Source organism: Symphalangus syndactylus, chromosome 8 (genome assembly GCF_028878055.3).
Source record: "Symphalangus syndactylus isolate Jambi chromosome 8, NHGRI_mSymSyn1-v2.1_pri, whole genome shotgun sequence".
In the NCBI taxonomy this organism is placed as follows: Eukaryota; Metazoa; Chordata; class Mammalia; order Primates; family Hylobatidae; genus Symphalangus; species Symphalangus syndactylus.
In genome coordinates this window covers 37191725-37211539 of record NC_072430.2, presented here as the reverse complement: position 1 = coordinate 37211539, position 19815 = coordinate 37191725, and the positions used below count along the sequence as shown (strand labels likewise).

At 36.8% G+C, this 19815-nt stretch overlaps 1 protein-coding gene and 1 long non-coding RNA gene across 22 annotated transcripts in view; one reads left to right on the top strand and one right to left on the bottom strand.

The window, feature by feature from the left end:
* The window catches only part of LOC129487602 (uncharacterized), a 242626-nt gene that overhangs the window by 2291 nt on the left and 220520 nt on the right, over nt 1-19815 (bottom strand). The gene's annotated exons all lie outside the window — the stretch shown is intronic.
* Nucleotides 1-19815, top strand: part of NRXN3 (neurexin 3) — a 1686195-nt gene that overhangs the window by 1494491 nt on the left and 171889 nt on the right. The window lies entirely within an intron of this gene.

The following is a 19815-nucleotide window of genomic DNA, read 5'->3' as shown; positions in this document are numbered from 1 at the left end:
TATTTGAACAAGGTTTCAGGACTACAGAGATATAAGGGCAACCAGAGAAAGCCTTACTTAATGAATGTGTTTGAACATTGTGAGGAACATTTTAAAACCATCTTCTAAATAAGGTGCTCCAACATTCAGTCACAAAATGTATCAGTTAATCACTCAAACTAGCGTATCTTGAATATTCGCACTGCTAAATAGCCATCCTTTCCAATTTGTCAGAAATGAATTAGGATTCATGTGTTTGTGAGTTTCTATTTCCAAGGGAATTTCCACATTATGCAGTTTGTCTTCGGTTAACAAAAATGTTTTAAAAGAATGTTTTCAATAGGCACTTACATATACATATTTATGTAAAGCAATGGTCTGCAACCTGGCTGAAATTGAGAATCCCCTGGGAAGTTTAATAAATTGCCAGTGCCCGGGCACTGGTCTCAGGGCATCTAATTTAACTGATCTGGGGTGTGGTTCATGGATCAGCAGCATCAGCTTCCCCTGGGAGCTTGTTAAAAATGCAGACTCTCAGGTGCCACCCCATACCTGCAAAATCAGATCCCCAAGTACTATGGGTACATTGTAAATTGAGAAACACTGGCCCAGGCATTTTTTTGTTGTTTTTTTTTTAAAAGCTCTTAAGGTGATTCTCTGTGTAGCTAAGTTTGACATTCACTCATATGTAGAAGCTAAAAAATGTGTCTTTTTTTTCTTCTTTCAGACTGACTACCGGTACTGTTCAATATGGTAGCCGCTAACCATATGTTGCTATTGAGCAGTGTGGCTGGTATGATGGAGATTCTGAAATTTGTTTTATTATTTAATTATGTCCTAGGCACTGAAGGCTTTAAATACATTTCTCATTCAATCCTCACTCCAACACTATGAGGCTGTAGGTTAGAGGCTAATATTAGCCAGTGCAGGACTACAATATGCCATCTTTTATTTCCTTTTATGTGTTTTCTACCATGTAAACGGTGGGCATTTACTTTCATGTACCTTCTGAACTCATCTAATGAGTTTTGATATTATACAGTCATAGGGATAAGAACTCCACTCTATCCAAGCAGCTGTTGGAGAGGCATTAGAGGGTGATGATTAAGCATAAGGGTTTTGGAGTTAGACTTTCTGGGTATAACCAAGGGCCCCTAGCCCTATCACTTGCCAACTTGCCCACAACCTTGAGAAGGTTCCCATTGTCGAGAAGTTTCTCTATGCTTTGATCTCCATGATCATATATATGCATTTTCTCGCATTAAAACCAAGTGAATGCTCAGATTGACATTACTATAAGACACTTCACAAAAAAAGAAAGTACTGGCTAGAGGTATGTTTCCTAAACACACATGGCAAACTACCCTTTCTTAAGCTATATTTGTATGCTCTGACAGCATGGCTATGGTGCAAATCTATCAACAAGCTTGACCCTAAGAAGCCTGTTACATGACCTATAAAATGGGGATTGTGTTCATTGTTCTGTCTTAGAAAGTGGAAAGTTCTTTGAATACCTTAAAGCATTGCATGAATAATAATTGTACCTGCAGGTGTATTGTCTGGATTATCTACAACCTGTATACATTTTAGGACCATTTTTTTATCTTGAGAAGACTTTTTACAATGAAGTTTACTTATGAAAGGTGAGAATACGGGACTAAGAGATTTTCCATCTTGCTTTCTCATCCTTCATGGAGAATTCCACAATAGTAGAAACAGTTCCAAAGTGAGAGACTTGTGCACTGAATAAACACTTTCTCCCAGAGGTGTAGAAAGTGGCAGATGGTGCCATTCACCGTCTCTCAGCCAAACTCACCCATGTGGTGATGGCTGCCATTTGCCGAACATTTATGCATACTCCCCACTTCATGGGCAGCATCCTACTTAGTCTTGAAACCACCCGTTAGGACAGTGTTGGTCTTATTCCCATTTTTTAGATTAGGAACAGTCTATGGGAGTGTAGCTTAGTTTGGGAAATGCTGGTATTCAACCCAGGACCATCTGACTTAAGAGTCTTAATGTTTGATCACACTCTGCTCCTTCCTTAGATTCTCGTAAACACCCTAGAACAGTTGCATATCCTAGAAATTCTGGGTTTAACTCAAATCTTGACAATTTAGAATTTTTCTCTCAAGTTTAATTATAGAATTCTCCCCTCAGGTTAAATCTCTAATTTCTGCCCAGTCTAGAAGTCAGCATTTCCTTGGGCATCTATACACATTTGGCTTTATCTATGTCATCGGTGTGGCCTCTGGAAGCCTTGCCAGCCTCTTTCTTTTTGTGATCTTGTTTTACCTTCTAGCGCCATATCTATGCAAAAAGAAAGAATTTGTAAATGAAGGTTTGTTTTGCCATTTAATAGTCTTGCTTGGGGAGTGAGAGAGTGGCAAGAAGGTGCTTAGTATTTTTTTTATTTAATTTTTGTTTTATCAAGGAAACTTCCTTTCTTCTCTGTGAATTCCCAACCACAGGATAAATAGTCTTGTATCTTATAAGTTAAATACAATTACTGCTATCAAACCTAGAGCCTTTTTCTCTCTCTCATAAATGTCTCTAAGAAGTTGATAAGCATTTCAAGGCAACCGGAGCTTGGAGTAATGCTAAAATTAAACATAACCACCCAGAAGACAAAGAGACCAGATCAAAATACATAAAACATTTGAGATGGAGGGAACACATGGACACAGGGCACATAGAAACTTACCCCCAAAACATTAGGTTAATACATAGCTCAAGGTTATTTATAAAGGAATTAACATACACAAAGGAGCTTTTTATAATTATAAGGATTTACATCAGATAATAACAATTATAGTAACCAAAGATATTATTTATCTAGAATTCACTTGTGAACAGGGCAATGCTTTTGGTCTACAGGGCTGTTGAGCAAAAGAATAATTTTGCTGCAACCTTCTGTAGGACTTTATAGGATGTATATTTGAGTCTGGGTCCTGGTTTACATTTTCCCCATTTTTAGTAGACTATCTTGGGATTTAAAGAAGTAGTTGGAATTTTAAAAATTAATTAGAAAGCACATCATATTTATTTAGCCATATGTTAAATATTATAAATATTATAGTCAAATATTATAAATATTATAGTCTAGGGACTCAGTAAAATGAATAATTAAAAATTTGAGGGTCATTTCTAGGTACAATTTAACTAGGGATGTAAGATAAAGAATTTCTTGATTTCCATCCATAATGCATCTATTTTAATTAAATAATATCTTTCAAGATTAGAAATACAGTGTAGTCACACTTTATGGGATTTTTGAATTATACTTACTTATTTATTTGAAATAGTGTGACATAAATAAAAATATTAATAACATCTCCCTCTATGTGAGGCACCAGTAATAACATACATTCTTCTGAATTAAAACAATCATCAAATATTGCATAATTTCAAAGCTGGTTAGTGAATTACAGGTTTTGTTTTCCCTATTGTCACGTGGAAGCTCTAGTTTATGTAGTTAATACAAATTCTGGCCTGCAGAAGTTGTCTTTAATTATGAAAACTTAGAATTATTATCCCAGCCATAAAATACAATTACCCTGTAGTGTTTTTCCTCTGCCCCAGAGCTGCCTGAACACCAAGTGTCCTACCACCCATGCAAGAGCATAGTTTTATTTATAGGAAAAGTTTCCAAGTTCCAGTCTCTTCAATTTAAATTTTGCACAAGGTTGCAGAGTCTCTCTAGTTATTTAAAGTCTAAAAAGAACACTGAGCTTCTTTGAGAAAGGTGGTACATAAATATCCAATAATAATAATATATATTCACATACAGTATGTCATTTATACTTCTTAATGAAAGGTGCTCTGTACTGTAAATCATTCAATCGATTGTAATCATATTGCAGCTCATCTCAAAGAGATGAAGACCTTCCACTCCTCTAAAATCCCTGTCAATATCCCAGCAGGCTGAAGAGAGGGGAAAGGAGGTCAGAAGGGGAAGGAGGGAATCAGTCAAGGACAAAGAGGCACTTTGAGTCTTCAGTTCATGGAGTTAACATGAATTTGATTGGATTCTCAGTGACATTTAGAGTTTTCTCCATAAGATGCATTTCTTTCCCACATGGTACTTTTACAGCCTTTCAGTAAGTCCCTGATGCTCTGTGTTGGCCTTGATGGCATAGTTTACTAAGTGCCAGTGGTAGATATATAGTACAGCATAAGAAGACTTAGGGACTAAGTTTATAAGTAGCAAATGTCAATTCAACAGAACTTAAATGCCGAAGTGTATATCAAATAGAAGTCAATTGATCATGGGCTAGCAAAAAATTTATATTGCACTTTCAAACAGCAGAAACACTGTAAAAACCTTTTTACTAACTGCTGTTGCCTTTAATATAATAGAAGTATTCCCCTATCCTCATCACCGGGGGAGCTCTGAGTGGAGCCATTTCTTTATGCATTTGTTCATTCACCTTCATTCACTATTCAACAAATATTTGTTCCACATCTACTTTATATGTGAATTCATACTAGGTGATGGGTATATGGTGAAAAATGAAACACAGCTTCTGACCTCAAGGATCCTCAAGCGTAGTTGAAGAGAAATACAAGTACACAAGGAAGACATTTTTATTGAGCAGTTATTAATTGCCAGGTAGGGTACTGGGTTCTTGTATCAAGTCTTTACAGTAGCCCCAAGGGGTAGATATTACTGTTATCATCATTTCACAAATGAGAATCTGGAGCTTCTCCCAGGGTCAAGCTAGCACATGAATACCTGGAACTGAAGCCTGTATGTCTTAGAAGGCAAACCCAAAGCTCCCGTACGCTGCACTATCTTGAACCTACAATTCCACAAAGTGAAAGAAGGTGCTACTATTGAGGTGAGATCCAAGTTCAGTAGCGGGTACACATAAATGCCTGATGGAGCCTGAAGACCAGACAGGGGCGAGCATGGAATACAATTTGGGATGTGACCTTGAATTATCTGGAACAATGCCAGTAAGCTCTGCTCCCCTACCTAGTGTGAAAGATGACATGACAACTTATACCTTTCACACTGAGGAAATTAGTGATCATGGAATTATTTCTTTTACTTAAAAAATTTTTTTTACAGTTTTATTGAGGGATGATTGATAGGCAAAAAATCCTGCGCATACTTAATATATACAGTTTGATGAGTTTAGACATGTGCGTACACCTGTGATACCTTCAACACAGTCAAAATAAACACATTCATCATACCTTGTTTTACTTAGTGTCATCTCCTCAGTGGTTCCAAGGCAGAAGTATTAGTCTCCTTCGTTTATGGATGAATAAACCAAGGTTCAGGGAGGTTGAGCACATTTGCTGTGGTCACTGTCCACCAAGGGTCAACTCTGAGATTCCACACAGATTTGTTTGCCCTCACAACCTAATACCCAGGTTACCCACTCCACTTTTCCAATGTCTTCCAAGAGCACTCCAGTTTGCATCATCTACAGAGCTCAAATTCACATGGTTGACAGATATAAATTCACATGCAAATGTACTATTATTTCCTACATCCCAGTGCACGCAGAACACTCTGTAATCCCATTATTAAACGTTTACTAGTAATGTGCTTCTGCCTGATGCACAATTGCCAGCCTCAATGTTTAATTAAACTAGCTTTGTTTTCATTTTAATCACATTAGAGAAATGTGTTTTTCTCAGAGTTCAGTGGTGAAATCTTCATTCCAAATGCCTCCAAGTAACTGAAAACTGTATATCCCAGAGGAAGGGATGAGGGTATTACAACCTATCCTTGCATAAAATATTTTAGGGGAAAAATATTAATAACAGGTAAGACTGGGATACACTATTTGTTTTTGAATCATCATAGCATCCTGGAAAGGGGTTCTATTATTATTATTATTACCATTTTGGAGATGAGGAAACTAAGTCTGCGTGGTTAAGTAACACACTCCAGTGTTGCACAGCTAGTAGGTGGCAGAACCAACATTTGGATGTAGACAGGGAAACCCTGATACCTCTATTTAGATTAGGGATCACCAAACCTTTTCCCCCAAAGGTCAAATAACAAGTAGCATAGGCTTTAGAAACCTATGTTTTAAATACAAATATATTTAGATATTATTAACTTCAATATTTTATTAATATAAATATGATATGATTTGTATGCTGTTTGTTGCAGTTATTCCAGTCTGCTGTTATAATGCAAAATCTACTATAGACAATACATAAATGAATAGGCACAGCTGTATTCTAATAAAACTTGCTTTACAAAAACAAGCTGTGATGAACCACATTTGCCCATTAGGTGTAGTTGGGGGACCGCTGATTTAAATCACGGATAGTTGGAAGCCTACAGCTTCAAAAGTATTTGGAAGCCTACAGTTTTTACTAATCCATCAGCTTTATTTTTTGAATTGTCTTATCTGTTTGGAATAAAGAGAGCAAGAGAATCTCTAAGTGGATGGGTTAAATCCCTAGAGAGACAGAGAATAGTACTACCATGTAGGGTGACATAGACCTACTGGTGAGGTTAATTCAGGATAAAGAAATAAAGAGATACAATACATAAGAAGGACAGGCACTCCATTTACCTATAGTTAAAAATGACAAACAACAAAACAGCTAAATACCATTTTTCTAATTCAACACCAAAGATACAGATTCCGTTCTAGCTTCATTTATATTTTGCCATACCTTGCCTAGAGCAAGATTTGAAGATGACAGACAGAAAGCATTGTTTCTTTACTTCTGTTACTTCTACTTAATAAGCTGTGGTGATTTAAATACACCCCCTCTCCTAAAAAAAATAGTGAATACTTTTCTTTTAAATTTGAGAATTTTGATTAGCCACCCTAGCCTATTTCTCATAGCCGTTATGCATAAAGGTGACAGTTGATGCCTCGCATTGATCTTTTCTCCTACCCGCTCCCTGATATGTCTGTCTTCTAAGTCTTAGAGAGCATTCCCTTCATTATCTCAGCATTGCTTGTCCCTATCTTGCTGCTGAGAACTTCCTGCTTGAGCTTCAGTTCCATTTTCAAGCCACTGATCTGATGTTCTGAGGACGGACTAGCCCACTTTAGAGGTGGCTCAGCCCACTTCATGCTATTGAGTTTTAGAGATTTTAGAATCAGATCCCCTATTTATTAAAGCAGCAAGACCAGGCTATCAGTTTTTATAGATGTGCATATGCCTAAAACCATGTAGTATTTAAAATAAATTTTGACCTACATCCTCCTATTCCCCACCACGCCTGGTAACCACCATTTTACTTTCTCTTTCTGTGTATTTCCTTCACTTTTGTTTTTTGCTTTTTGGATTCCACATGTAAGTGAGATTGTATAGTATTTTTTTTTTCTGTGCAAAGTTATAAGGGATGAATAAGTCTAGATATCTAATGTACAACATAAGGACTATATTATCAATATATAATAATACAATCTTATTAAATATAGTCCTTATGTTGAGAGTAGATTTTAGGTATTCATACCACAAAGAAGAAAGAAAGGAAAGGGAGAGAAACAATCACTATATGAGATGATGGGCATGTTACTTTGCTTGACTACAGTCATTTCACTGTTTATATGTATATCAAGATTACATATATACCTTATATGTATATATACCTTAAATATATACTTTTTGTAAAAAAGCCAAACTAAAGCACACTGGGTTATTTACAAAATAGGGACCCCCTTCACAGTTTGCTGACCTCAATTTTGACTCCAATTAAGTTATCAAAGTTCTAACTACCAGAATAGAAAGCATATACTGCCAGATTTGGCCCTATAGTGCAAGAAAAGTGGTCACAGTTTTCTTAATCCTCTTTTAAAAAGGAAAGAAACATAGTAGGTAATCAGTAAATATTAAACTGTACAACTTAGGTTTTTGGAGCTTTCTGACTTCAATGACTGCATATACACAACAAAAATATGAGTTGTTATACAGCATCCTTGACAAGCATTAACTAACTATAAATAATTTACTTTTATAACAAAAGAAAAATATCATTTACTACAAAACTTTTAAGCTTTTACTTTAGAAATGTTTCTTTATTGAGACAAATACAATTTTATTGAAATATTTTTTATATTAGTACGATGATTCCTTATTGGTCTCAAAGGGTGGATTTCCAAGTATAATTAAACAAAATGATAAATGGGAGGAAGAAGATTTCAGTGTCCTTGACAGAAAAATACATATAAATCTAATATAGATATATATGTAAAAAGCAAATCTAAAATCTTAGCCAAGGTTTAGAAATCTTATTACTTCATTTTTATACCTTTATAAAACTGTTGTGAGGTGCTGTTTCAAATAAAATAAAAATTTATGTAAGTAAAATACAAGCTAAAATAGAACTAAAATGTCTTTAGGTTTACAAAATGAATAGCTGGATTATTTTACTGAATTTTTTTCTGTGGTGTGGGTGGCACTGGATCTCTAGAATTGGTAAAAATAAAGGCAATATATTGTTCTCAGGGAGTAATTGAGCTCTCCTAGAGGAGGCAAACCAAGTGAAATCTAATAGTTTTGCTTCATTTCGTGACTTTCCCCCACTATGACCTCAGAATTTTGAGCTACAAGTAGGTCTATAAAGGGAATTTTGGAATACTCTTAATAGATCTGTTCTTGAAATAAGTCAGCTAAACTGAGTGAGGTGCTTTGCCAACATATTAACTGAGAGTCCTGACCAACCCTGATCCCAGACCTTCACGGACAATTCTCTTGTTTTATTTCCATTTCCAGTAGTTGTAATTCTTCTAAGAGACTTGTTCCAAGCCAACCTTCCTAGTGGTCTTGTTGAAATGAGATAATGGTTGTAGGTATCGTTGATGAACACATAGGCCAAAACATTATTGAACTATTCAGAAAGTAAATCTAGCTTATTCTGTGGCTGCATAATTATATAACTGTAGCTTTCTGTCAGGTTACAGTGGCTTTAATTTTCTGATCAAATTAAACAATCGATATAATTGTACTTTGTTCCTCCCTCTTCTGGCTTTGATTCTTTGATTTGTGCCACTCACCACTCTTATTCTTCCAACCTCCCCCTACTCCACTGGCACCTGCAGCTACTTAGAATAAGCAAGCTGTTGATTAAAGGGACCAAGAGTTTGAGCAATTACTGTATACTTTCAAACCTCACTGCCATTTGGAAGTGAAGTCCCAAGTGACATAGCCAAACTGTAAGGACAGAAGCAACTCTAATACCTGCTTTCCTTTGTTTATAGAAACTGCTCAAATTCTCCTCTGGAAGTATTCATTAAGCATCCTTCTCTATAAATCTCTGTGGTAGAAACTGAATAATAGGACTTGAACCATTATTCAATCAGACCAAGTTTAAACCCAGGTTAAGGAAAGAGGAAATCTACATATGTCTTTGCTACTCACTGTGTTTAGTATATATCCTCTATAATTCACAATCAAAAGTAAATCTTTGGACAGCATTCTTGTTTGGGTTAGATGAAAAATTTCAACCCTTGTTCAGAAGTCTAAGCACTTGTGAGGATTTGAATGTGATTTTTAAAAGCCACCATCCCTGATAGTCAGAAATAAAAACATTAAACCAAGAAGACTGCAGGCTTTCTTCTCACCTGTCCATCTCTTGTCCTAATTACACCTTATACTTACTAATGTTGTAAGTGCTTTTTGACAAGACAGCAATGGTACATCAATAGATACTGCATGAACTTGAGTAGGCAAATCAAGTCACTCAGAGGCCTTCTTTTAATCTCTTGGATCATTATTGCAAAGATAAAAGCAGGTTTCTGAAGGAGTGAAATTCAAAGGAACCTAGTAATTAGAATGGTGAAAATACTAGGTCACCTGGTCCATTTCCCTGCTTAGTTCAGACATTTCTAACAGTATGTACTAGTTTAATTTTATTCATCTAATTTAAAATGAGAGACTTTATCTCTCTTCCACCAAGATAATAGATCTGATTTCTCCTCTTTGGCTTAAATTTTTTTTTCATTCACATCTTTTATTATTAGGGTTGTCAGTTGAAATTATTTTGAATAATTTCTTTAAATCATGGATTTTTTTCTTATATCTCATGTCTAGGAGCTATTTCTTGTTGCAAGGTGCAAGGTTCTATGGCACATACAAAAGCATGCTTTCATTTGAGATATTTATAAAATCTCTCTATACACACACACCTATCAATCAATGGGCAAATATAAAAAGTATTGCCTTTGCCCTAGCATGTAGTTAATATTCAATGAATATCTTTAAATGTAAAATCACCTATAATCTTTAGACATGTTCCTCAGATAGCCAAGATTTAATATTATATATAAAGTCATATGAAATAGCTAAAAGAAGGAAGAGGCATTGCTATTTTATGGATATGTCTCAAATGTTATAAAGGTTATAAGAACCTTTCTGAACATCAAAACCTTCAAAGCTAATAGTTTAATAGTTTGTTGGATACCTGCCATCTTTTGACATGGCCAATAGCTGTCAACTTTTTGAGTATTCTTGAGCACTTAAGATATGTCAATGTTTGGTTTCATTGTGTGTTAAGGAGGGAATTATGGAAGTAGAATGGAGTAAAAAGCTTAAAAAAGAAAAAGCACTGCTTCTAAGGTGATTTTAATTTCATAGGAAAAAAATACTTTAAGGACTAATATTCAATACAGAGTAGCAGAATCTGGGTGCCAGATAAATATTTAACATTTGTGCATAATTTTACATAATCATTGGCCACTTTCTTAAAAGTGTTTTTGTAAAGCCGTAATTTTAAAAAATGCTATTCTGGCCATCATATTTACAATATGAATAATATTTGAGTCATGACGTAACTATAAGTTACTTCTAATGATTGATTGTCACTTGAGTTGTAAATCACAGCATTTAGCAATGCTGATTGTCCTTACTTTTGTTAACCCCTTAGTCCCTGGATCTTGATCATTTGGGGATCTTTGCTCTAGAGTCTAGCTGCCATTCACACGCTAAAGAAATGCCCCTTAAATATCAGCTATAACATCCTAGGGAAATGATTTCTAACCTCTTCTCAATGAGTTTTAAAAGGCTGCTTTTTGATAATCCATAAACTTTAAAAGGGGCTAAAGAGGCAGTGCCTGCTTTTTAAAAGCCAAGGTTGCAGGCTGGGAGCAGTGGCTCACACCTACAGATGCATGCCTATAGTCACAGCTATTTGGGAGGCTGAGGCAGGAGAAGGTGGGAAAATTGCTTGAGCCCAGGAGGTGAAGTTTGCAGGGAGCTAAGAATCTGCCATTGTACTCCAGCCTGGGTGATGAGAGTGAAACCCTGTCTCAAAAACAAAACAGAACAACAGAAAAAAAAGTAAAACCAAGGTTGCAAGGTAGGACTGTTTGTGTGTGTGTGTCTAGTTTTGATCTTTAATCAGAGTTTTGGTTTGTTTTTATTGTTGTGTGTTAGTAGGGAATGTGGTGGAGGAATGCCTTTCTAGTCTAAGTATAGGTAGGGGTATTCATTACCAGTATTCAAAGGGTATTCATACCCTGCAGGGACATAAATGGTTTTGTTTTGGAATGTTAGGGTTAAGGATGGAAGTGAAGGCCCTGTTTGCTCAGAAAAAAAAAGAAGGTAATCCTTCAGTGCTCTCTGTGAAATCATGTATGGAATGAAAAATTCATTGATGGGGTGAGAGGTCTCCGTGCCCGAAAGTCTTACTAGTAAATTCAGAATCCAGCCTGCTGTTCCTAGAGATCTCCTCTCCACTCCTCATCCTAAGAGTGATAGAAGGAGGTCAGATAATTAGCTCCTTGTCCCTTTAGGGAGCTACTTAACTCTACTCATTATCGTCTTGGAGTCAATCCCCACCTCATTCCCTGCCCTTCCCCTAGTCTCTGTCTAGAATCAAGGATCAGAGAAGCATCAACACATGCATCAACCTTTCTCCAATTTTCCTTCCCTTTCCCAACTCCCTCGGCCTTACCCTCTCCTCTCAGGAACTGCATTATTGCATCTCTTCTTTTGGATTTGGTAATTCTTTCCTTAGAAAGAGGAATAGGGCTAAGGATAGGCAACAGGGGCCCAGCTGTCCATGTTTCCATCCTTGGACCCCTAAGGCTTTTGCCACACATGAACTCCTTTGACTCTGGAGACTGCAACGGAGCTGCTTCCCTCCTCCTGCTGAGCCTTGATGGAAACCCTCATAGGAGATGGTGCTTCTTTTACCCACTCTCAGACCCCTGTTCTTCCTGGCTATATCATTTAGGTTCACTGCACTGCAAACCACTCCAAAACTTTGTTATTTATTGGCTCACATTTCCATGGCTCATGTGGGTGTTTTTTTCTCTTCTGGGTTGGCTTGGATGGAGCTAGATGATCTTGATGGCCTCATGTACCCCTCTGGGGCCTCAGTTCAGATGGCTGAGTAGGTTCACATGGCTGGGTTTCTTTTCTTATAGAAGTTCACATGGCAATCTCAGGTGTAGGCAGCAGGCAAGGGCAAGCGTTCATACACAGATGGCTCTTCAAGCCTCTGCTTATATCACATTTGCTAGTGCCCATATGCCCAAGAAAGTCCCACAGCCCACCCACAACCCCAAGGGTGAAAAGATAGACTCAAACTGTCATAAGAGGAGTAACAGTCTCACTGCCAAGAGACAGATTTTGAAATCGGATTGTAGCTATTTTTTTTTTTTTTCAACTTACTTAACACACTGGAAAAGAAGAAAGGCTCTGGTTCTAATAATCATATTTCCCTCGTAAATTTTCTCCTTCTGACACTGATTCAGGTCTCAAGCTGAAGTTGGAAATCAGTGACTTTCACTAAGGGATTGTCCTTTCTTTTCTTTAGGACATGGCTTTTTGAAATTAATCTTGATTCTTTCTGCCATATCCCAAGCCTTAATTTTTTTCTCTTTTTTCTCTATGTCTGGTCATTTTGCTTTAAGTCAAATTGATTTTTTTTTAAATTAAATGCCCATTTAAAAAATTATCCACATTCATGTTCCCTTGGATGCTTTCAAATATTTTATTATCCTTTGCTTTTGGCATTTACGATCTATAAATGTCTTATATTTGTGTAGGATGTATTCTCCCTTTCCTCTTTTCTTCTTTTTAAACTAAGATAGTTATGTTATAAAACAGCCCCCATGCTGATCCATACTTTTCTCTAGACATTTATCTGAGCTCAGTACTTTGTTGTTTATCATTATCCTTTGTTTGTAGCCAGATTTGAGGCCATGTTGCAGTTCTCACAAACAAATCAATCTGAATTAATTTGCCAAGTAGAATTAACGAGGCATTGTATGAATTCAAGACATACTACAACTACTGCATCCCCTGAGGTTATTTCTTCTCTGGGAAAATTTTGATTCTTGTACCACATTTTGATAGTGTGTATCTGACCTTTGAATCTTGCACTAAATGATACATGGCTGCCAGCTGGTTTAATTTTTGAGAAACCTTAAAAATTCTATGCAGCCAAACAAATAGGAGTGTAGACAATTTTTTCTTTAATTATTAACTTTATGGGGAGGAAGTTGTCTTCAAGATGCTTGCTTGTTGCTATGAGTTCTTTTTCTAACTATGAGTTCTTTTTCTAATGATGTTCTAAGCAGAAGTTTGAGAAACATCGAAATAGAGAAAATATATTTCTTAGATGGTCTTTCTTTGAGGTCTCTACAACCTAAAAATTATGGGCTCCTTCTCTCAAATTATAAGCTATAAATCCCAGCGAACTCTACTCCCAGAAACTGTTTTTGTTTAATTATAAAATGGGAAAGCATTTACTCTAATAAGGGACCATGGTGATTACCTGAAATTCCTTCACTCTCTAAATGGACATCTACATCTGTCACTAATGTATTATTTAGCAAAAAGAATTTCCTTCAGACTATAATGACCAATGCAAACAAAATAAATAAGAAAATCCAGTCCCCTCCCACCCCTCACATGGTAAGGAAATGGTAATAGAGTTCTTCAAAGAAACTAATTTCTGGGTTTTAGATGAATAACATTAGAAGTGCTTAAGGAACTTGAATTCTAAGCCCCTTTAATTCTAAGCCCCTTTAATGTTCGCTCAGAAATAATTAACAGGAGTCGGTCAGAATAGAAAACTAGTTTGGGAAAAGTGTCCTAAATTTTATATTGTATAATAGGATGGATCTCTTAAACTCAGGACTGATATATAAAATTTCTCCAGTGTTTCATTTGACCAAAAATTGGTACACATTTAGCTAGATTTAAAAAAGAATATGGTGATGGCTGAGAACTAACCTGTGCTCATTAAAAAACAAACAAACAAACAAACAGAAAGAACTCATGCATGCTAGTGTAACTTTCTCTTGGATAGCAATAGCAAATTGGCAGATCAGGAGGATATTATAAATACTGTGCACAGTATATCTTCATTTCCCTGAAGAAGTATACTGTAATGTACAGAGAACTATGAAGGGATCTTAAAGAGACCTGCCTGTGGTCCATCATTTGAAGCTTTCTGGTTATGCTGTAAAGTTTGAGGTAAACTTAAATAATAAAAGTAACATTTATTATCTCACAGTTTCTATAGGTCAGAATTTGATAGCAGCTTAGTTGAGTGATTCTGGCTTAAGGTGTCTGATGAGTTGCACTTGGTATGAACTAGGGCTGCAGTCATCTCAGTGTTATCTAGGCCTGGAAGATCTGATTACCTGGAAATGTTTCACTCACATGGATGTTGACTGGAAGCATCAGTTACTCTCCGGCTCAGTTCCTTGCCTTATGTATGTTTCCATAGAACTTCTTAAGTGTCTTCATGACATGACTCTAGCTTGCTCGAAATGAGTGGTCCGAGAGAGAGCACCTTTTATGACTCAGTCTCTAAGTCCACACACTGTTGCTTCTACCGTATTTTACTCTGTAGAATCAATTCACTAAGTCCAGCCCACAATCAAGGTTGAAGAATCAAACCTCACCTCTTACACAGAGGAGTTTCAAAGTATTTTTAGATATTTTATAGCTCCATCATAATCTTCCTATTCAGAGACTAGAATGAATGCACAAAAAATATGCTTATTAAATTTGCAGATAACACAAAGCTAAGAGAGGTATCTCCTACCAGAAACAAAAAAATCCTAGAGTTAAACATTTTCTTACCATGTTTGGATGCTGTTATGAAACAAAAAGAATACATTTAATGAGATATAAATACCTGTTTGAAGTTCATAAAGTATGTTGTATGAACGCAACATGGAACAATTTCTTTGGGAAGTCATTCAACTAGAAACTGGCTTGAGTTTTAGTTGGAAAGAAGCCTAATATGTGGTCCTGTTATGATGTGGTTGTTTAAGCAACGGTTGCAAATCAGTATACTAAGTCAGGCCTCCTGTGGGTGGTGACTAGAACAGTGATTGTTACTTTTAGATCTTTTGGGAATAATAAATTCATTCTTAGGCATGGGGGTTCAAGGATGGTCTAAAATGTCTACAATTTTATAAACAAACACTGGCAATTCTATAGGTTGTATACGGAAGGATTACTATGTCATAAGTTTCTTGAGCATCGGAGATATTAATAATAGCATGACTTTCCTGTTGACGGGATGACAATGTTCCTGTGTTGTGCAGTGAAATTGTCCTCCCAAACCTCCTCCCTGTCCTCTGAGCTGTGTGGGGACACCACATATGTATGTTTAAATGAACAGAATTTTAAAAAATCAAATATTCTAGCATTCTGGCTTCAAAAACATTGAGTTTTATGTTCTCTACTTAGAAATAAATAACTAAACATGAGAGGAATGAGAGGAGATGGGGATGGGGAGTGGGAGGAAGAGGGTAGGTAGAAATAAAAGGAAGAACAACATTACAGAGAAGCGGAGATCACACAGAGGGTGGACACGTGGGAAGGCCTGGATCACACGGGGAAGAGTGAGCCCCAAAATAACACTGTGGCTTTTGCAGCAAGGAGGAAATAAGTGATAAGAGGAAAGGCACCTGGGGAAATCTTGAAGGGATCATATGTCAAACGGCTGAAGTGCAAACATTAAAGCTTTATTTTGAAAAGGATATTTGAAAATATTTGACACCAAAAATTCTGTAGGGAAGTAATTCTTGTGGAGTTTGCCTTCTTTTTAGTTTAACTCTTCCAAATCAGGTACTTGTTATAACAAATCATATATTGAGGGATGATTATGTGCCACAGATTTGCAACATGCTTTACATACATTTCCTTTTAATTCTCACAGCAATCCCATGTTGCAATTATTATTATGATCACCTTTTAAATATGAAGAAACTAAAACTTAAAATGCACTAAGACATGGCTAAAACTAAGCATGGTTACCAGAAAGGAACAAGACAAAATTCAGACATTGAAATCAACTACTGTAGCTTCAGCGCATATTTCAGAATAATTGTAGAAGGAAAAAAAGGTGACATTTGAGGAAGGAAAGCAAATTTTACAGTCAGTTTATGTTTTGTTAATTTACAACATGGCATTTTTGAGAGTGGCTCTTAAATAAAGAATTGGTGCCAGGTTGACCTGGCATACTGAAGAAAGTTTCATTTGAAGTTGCTTGAAAATATTCTCTTAAATTATAGGAATGAATAAAGAGGTTGCAATCGCCTAGGCCTAGTTTTATTAACCTAACTGGGATTGAAAGTATCCTTGATAGATGAGGAGAAACCCCAGGAGAAATGAGCTTCAGCAAGTGAGTTACAAATGGCCTCAAAGTAAAGTACAGAGAAAAGATAATGATTGGTGAAATATGTTGTAATTATTGCATCAAAGTGAATCATTTTAGTATCATATTACCTCAGCAGAAATGGGTTTTTGATTTGTTTAGGGTATGAAAGAGACGTCTAATATTAACATGTATGCACAAAACATGTATATTCAACCAGCAACAAAGGTCAAGGAATAGGGGCATGAACATTCAGACAGCTGGACATAATACACCAGGATTACATCTCCAGCATGGTTCCATTCCCATTCCATAGCCTATAAGATATTTGGACATGATAGGACAGGCGTGGTGGCTCATGCCTGTAATCCCAGCACTTTGGGAGGTTGAGGCAGGTGGATCACGAGGTCAGGAGTTGGAGACCAGCCTGGCCAACACAGTGAAACCCCATGTCTCCTAAAAATTAGCTGGGCATTATGGTGCATGCCCATAGTCCCAGCTACTCGGGAGGCTGAGGCTGCAGTGAGCCGAGATCACACCACTGCACTCCAGCCTGCCTGTCTCAGAGAAGAAAAAAAAAAAAGTATTTGGACATGATAACTAAATGTCTACAGGCTCATCAGTGAGAGAACACAGGGAGAGGCTAGAGCTCAATGAAAATATCGAGACTGAAAAAGGTTTTGGAAGGCCCTCAAGGCAAGGATTTACCCTGACTGCCATCCCCATGCTGTTTAAGGCTCCTTACTGGGAGAAATAACTTTCTTTTCTAAGCCTTGGGTAAGTGTTAGGGAAGGATCCTAAGAATTAAAACTAATCACAGGCTCTCTCAACTCCCAACCCCTTTTGACTCCCCACAAGCTAAGCCCTTGCCTGAGTTATTGCATTTAATTTGGATAAAACCATGCAATATAGATAATACCTTTTTTTTTTTAAACAAACAAAAAACAGATGAAGACACCAAGACTCATCTAGATTAAATAAATTGCCCAAGTTCACAAAACTGATAAATGTCTGGACTTGATTCAAAGTTTGTCTGACTCCATATCCAATGTTCTTTTCACTCATATTTGGGCCATCTTTGCTTAAACAGATCAACTAGCACAGCCTAGAGTTGGTAAACCCATACCACAACTTTAATTTAGGAAGGAAATGATATTGTCTGCTCATATATATTTGCCATTATCAGAACATATCCAGAAGACATGTAGAGGTGAGCTTTATCAGCCAACTTGGTGTATGCCAGGGTGATTTGCACTTCTTTCCAGGGTCTCCCTGGCTCAAGGAGCCACTTAAAAAGCTCCCTTACTTAATAATGCCCTTGTGCTCTGGGTCTATTAATTTACTTCCCCCAAGCCGATCAATTTTCTGTTCCAAGACATTCATTTCTTTACCTTGGCACATTAAAGGATCAAGGCTCGCAACATATAAATAGTTCTTTTTTCTTCTGCCCCAAAGGTGTGTAGTGAGGATTAATGAGATGATGCTTATAATTGCATTTTGAGCTCCTTGGTCGAAAGGCACTTTATAAATACAAGATATTAGTTCTTTGCTGAGATCCATCTATCACTTACAAGTGGCCAAACATTCTAGATGGCCTTTGGGTGTGCAACACCTCCCTCTCTGACTCTGAGTTGGTCTGGGACAATGCCAGAAATGTGGCTCAAGCCAAGCTCAGAGTTTCCGGAGTTTCCTTCCTTTAGTGTCATATACTTTCTCTGAAACTTAGAAAGTGTTCTTTGGGGGAAGAGACATGGCAATAACCTCTAAACTGCCCTAGTGCTTGAGGGCAGCAGTACCACTACATTGATTTTCTTTTGCCTCTGGCTTTAATACATAGCATTTATTCTTTGACTGTTCATTAGACCCACCGTCTGATTTTTTAGTGTCAACAAAGCAATACAGAATATTTGTTCCTCCTTTATTTCAGGGCTCAAGACAAAATTCAAAAATACCTTTGGCATTCATTTTGCACAGACGAATGTTGTTAGGATATTCCTATTAGCATGTCCACGTGCTTGACAACATTTCAGGTGGTATTAATAGTCTACCTGCAAGAAAGTGCTTTCTGCCAGCCCGGTGCAAATTGGCAGAACCTTTAAGTCACTCTTTCTCAGCTTAGCAGCAGTATATCATCATTACCTGTGGCTGGACCAAGAAATCACATTTGTCAATGCCTGAATTGCTCTTTTACTTTCAGCGGTTTTAGAAATCCACTTTGTTTTGGAAATGGGCTTAGCTGAGTATGTTTTAGAAGATACAGAAACATATAAAGTGATAGATAAGGGATTTAAGAGAATATTAAGGATGCTACATTTTCTATGGTCAGTTGATCTTTGGAAGATAACTTTCATGGGACCAAAGAGAATATGGTCATCTTTTGAATGAAGGACTGATAAGGTAGTGAGACAAGGGAAGCACACCATGGAACTAATGAGCTTCCTTCTGATCATTAGAAAAGAGTTGAGTCATATTAATAATGATAGTTTGAATATGCTGTACTTCCTATTATTCTATACTAATCCTATGGAAAATTGAGACATGGGGAAACCGAGGCCAAGTGACTTGCCCAAGGTCACACAGCTAATAAGTGATAAAGTTAGAACTCAAAACCAGATTTGTCTCCAGAGCCCATGGTCTTAACTCCTATGCTGTATTGATTATGGCTTTAAGAGTATTAGTATAGCTTCTAATTAAATAGGACCCATGTTTGGACCATTAGTATAGCTTCTAATTAAATAGGACCCATGTTTGGACCAATAAAGTGTAAGCACAGTGTTGCAAAAGTTATTTTCCATGCTATACAAGAGTTCTATTTTTCAGTTTTTTCACTTGAAATAATTGTATTCCTTGGAGACTGTTAACAAATTTCAAGTCTCACCTTAAAGAGGAATTGATGTATTTTGAGGCCTACTCAAGGGTCAGTTTGCTTTCCGTGTCTTTCCCTTTCCTTTTATCCTAAGTGGATTCACCCAAAGTGGGAAATGTGAGGTTGGAGTGTAAAGGTTGGAACTATGAACCAGTTGGGCTTCAATACTTTCACCTCAAAGTATTCTGTTCTTCACAATATTATAATTCCATAGTGCATGTGCTTGTTGCACACGTCTCCAGGAATTGAAATACTTGATATTACAGCCAGTGGTCCAAACGAAAATGACCAGAAGAGGCCAAATGTATAATATTCTCAATCCCTTATCAAAAATAGATGGGAATAAACACACATATATTTAAGTACAATAAAATGTGACTAATATGTTTTTTTCTAAAATCCAGTCCCATATAGG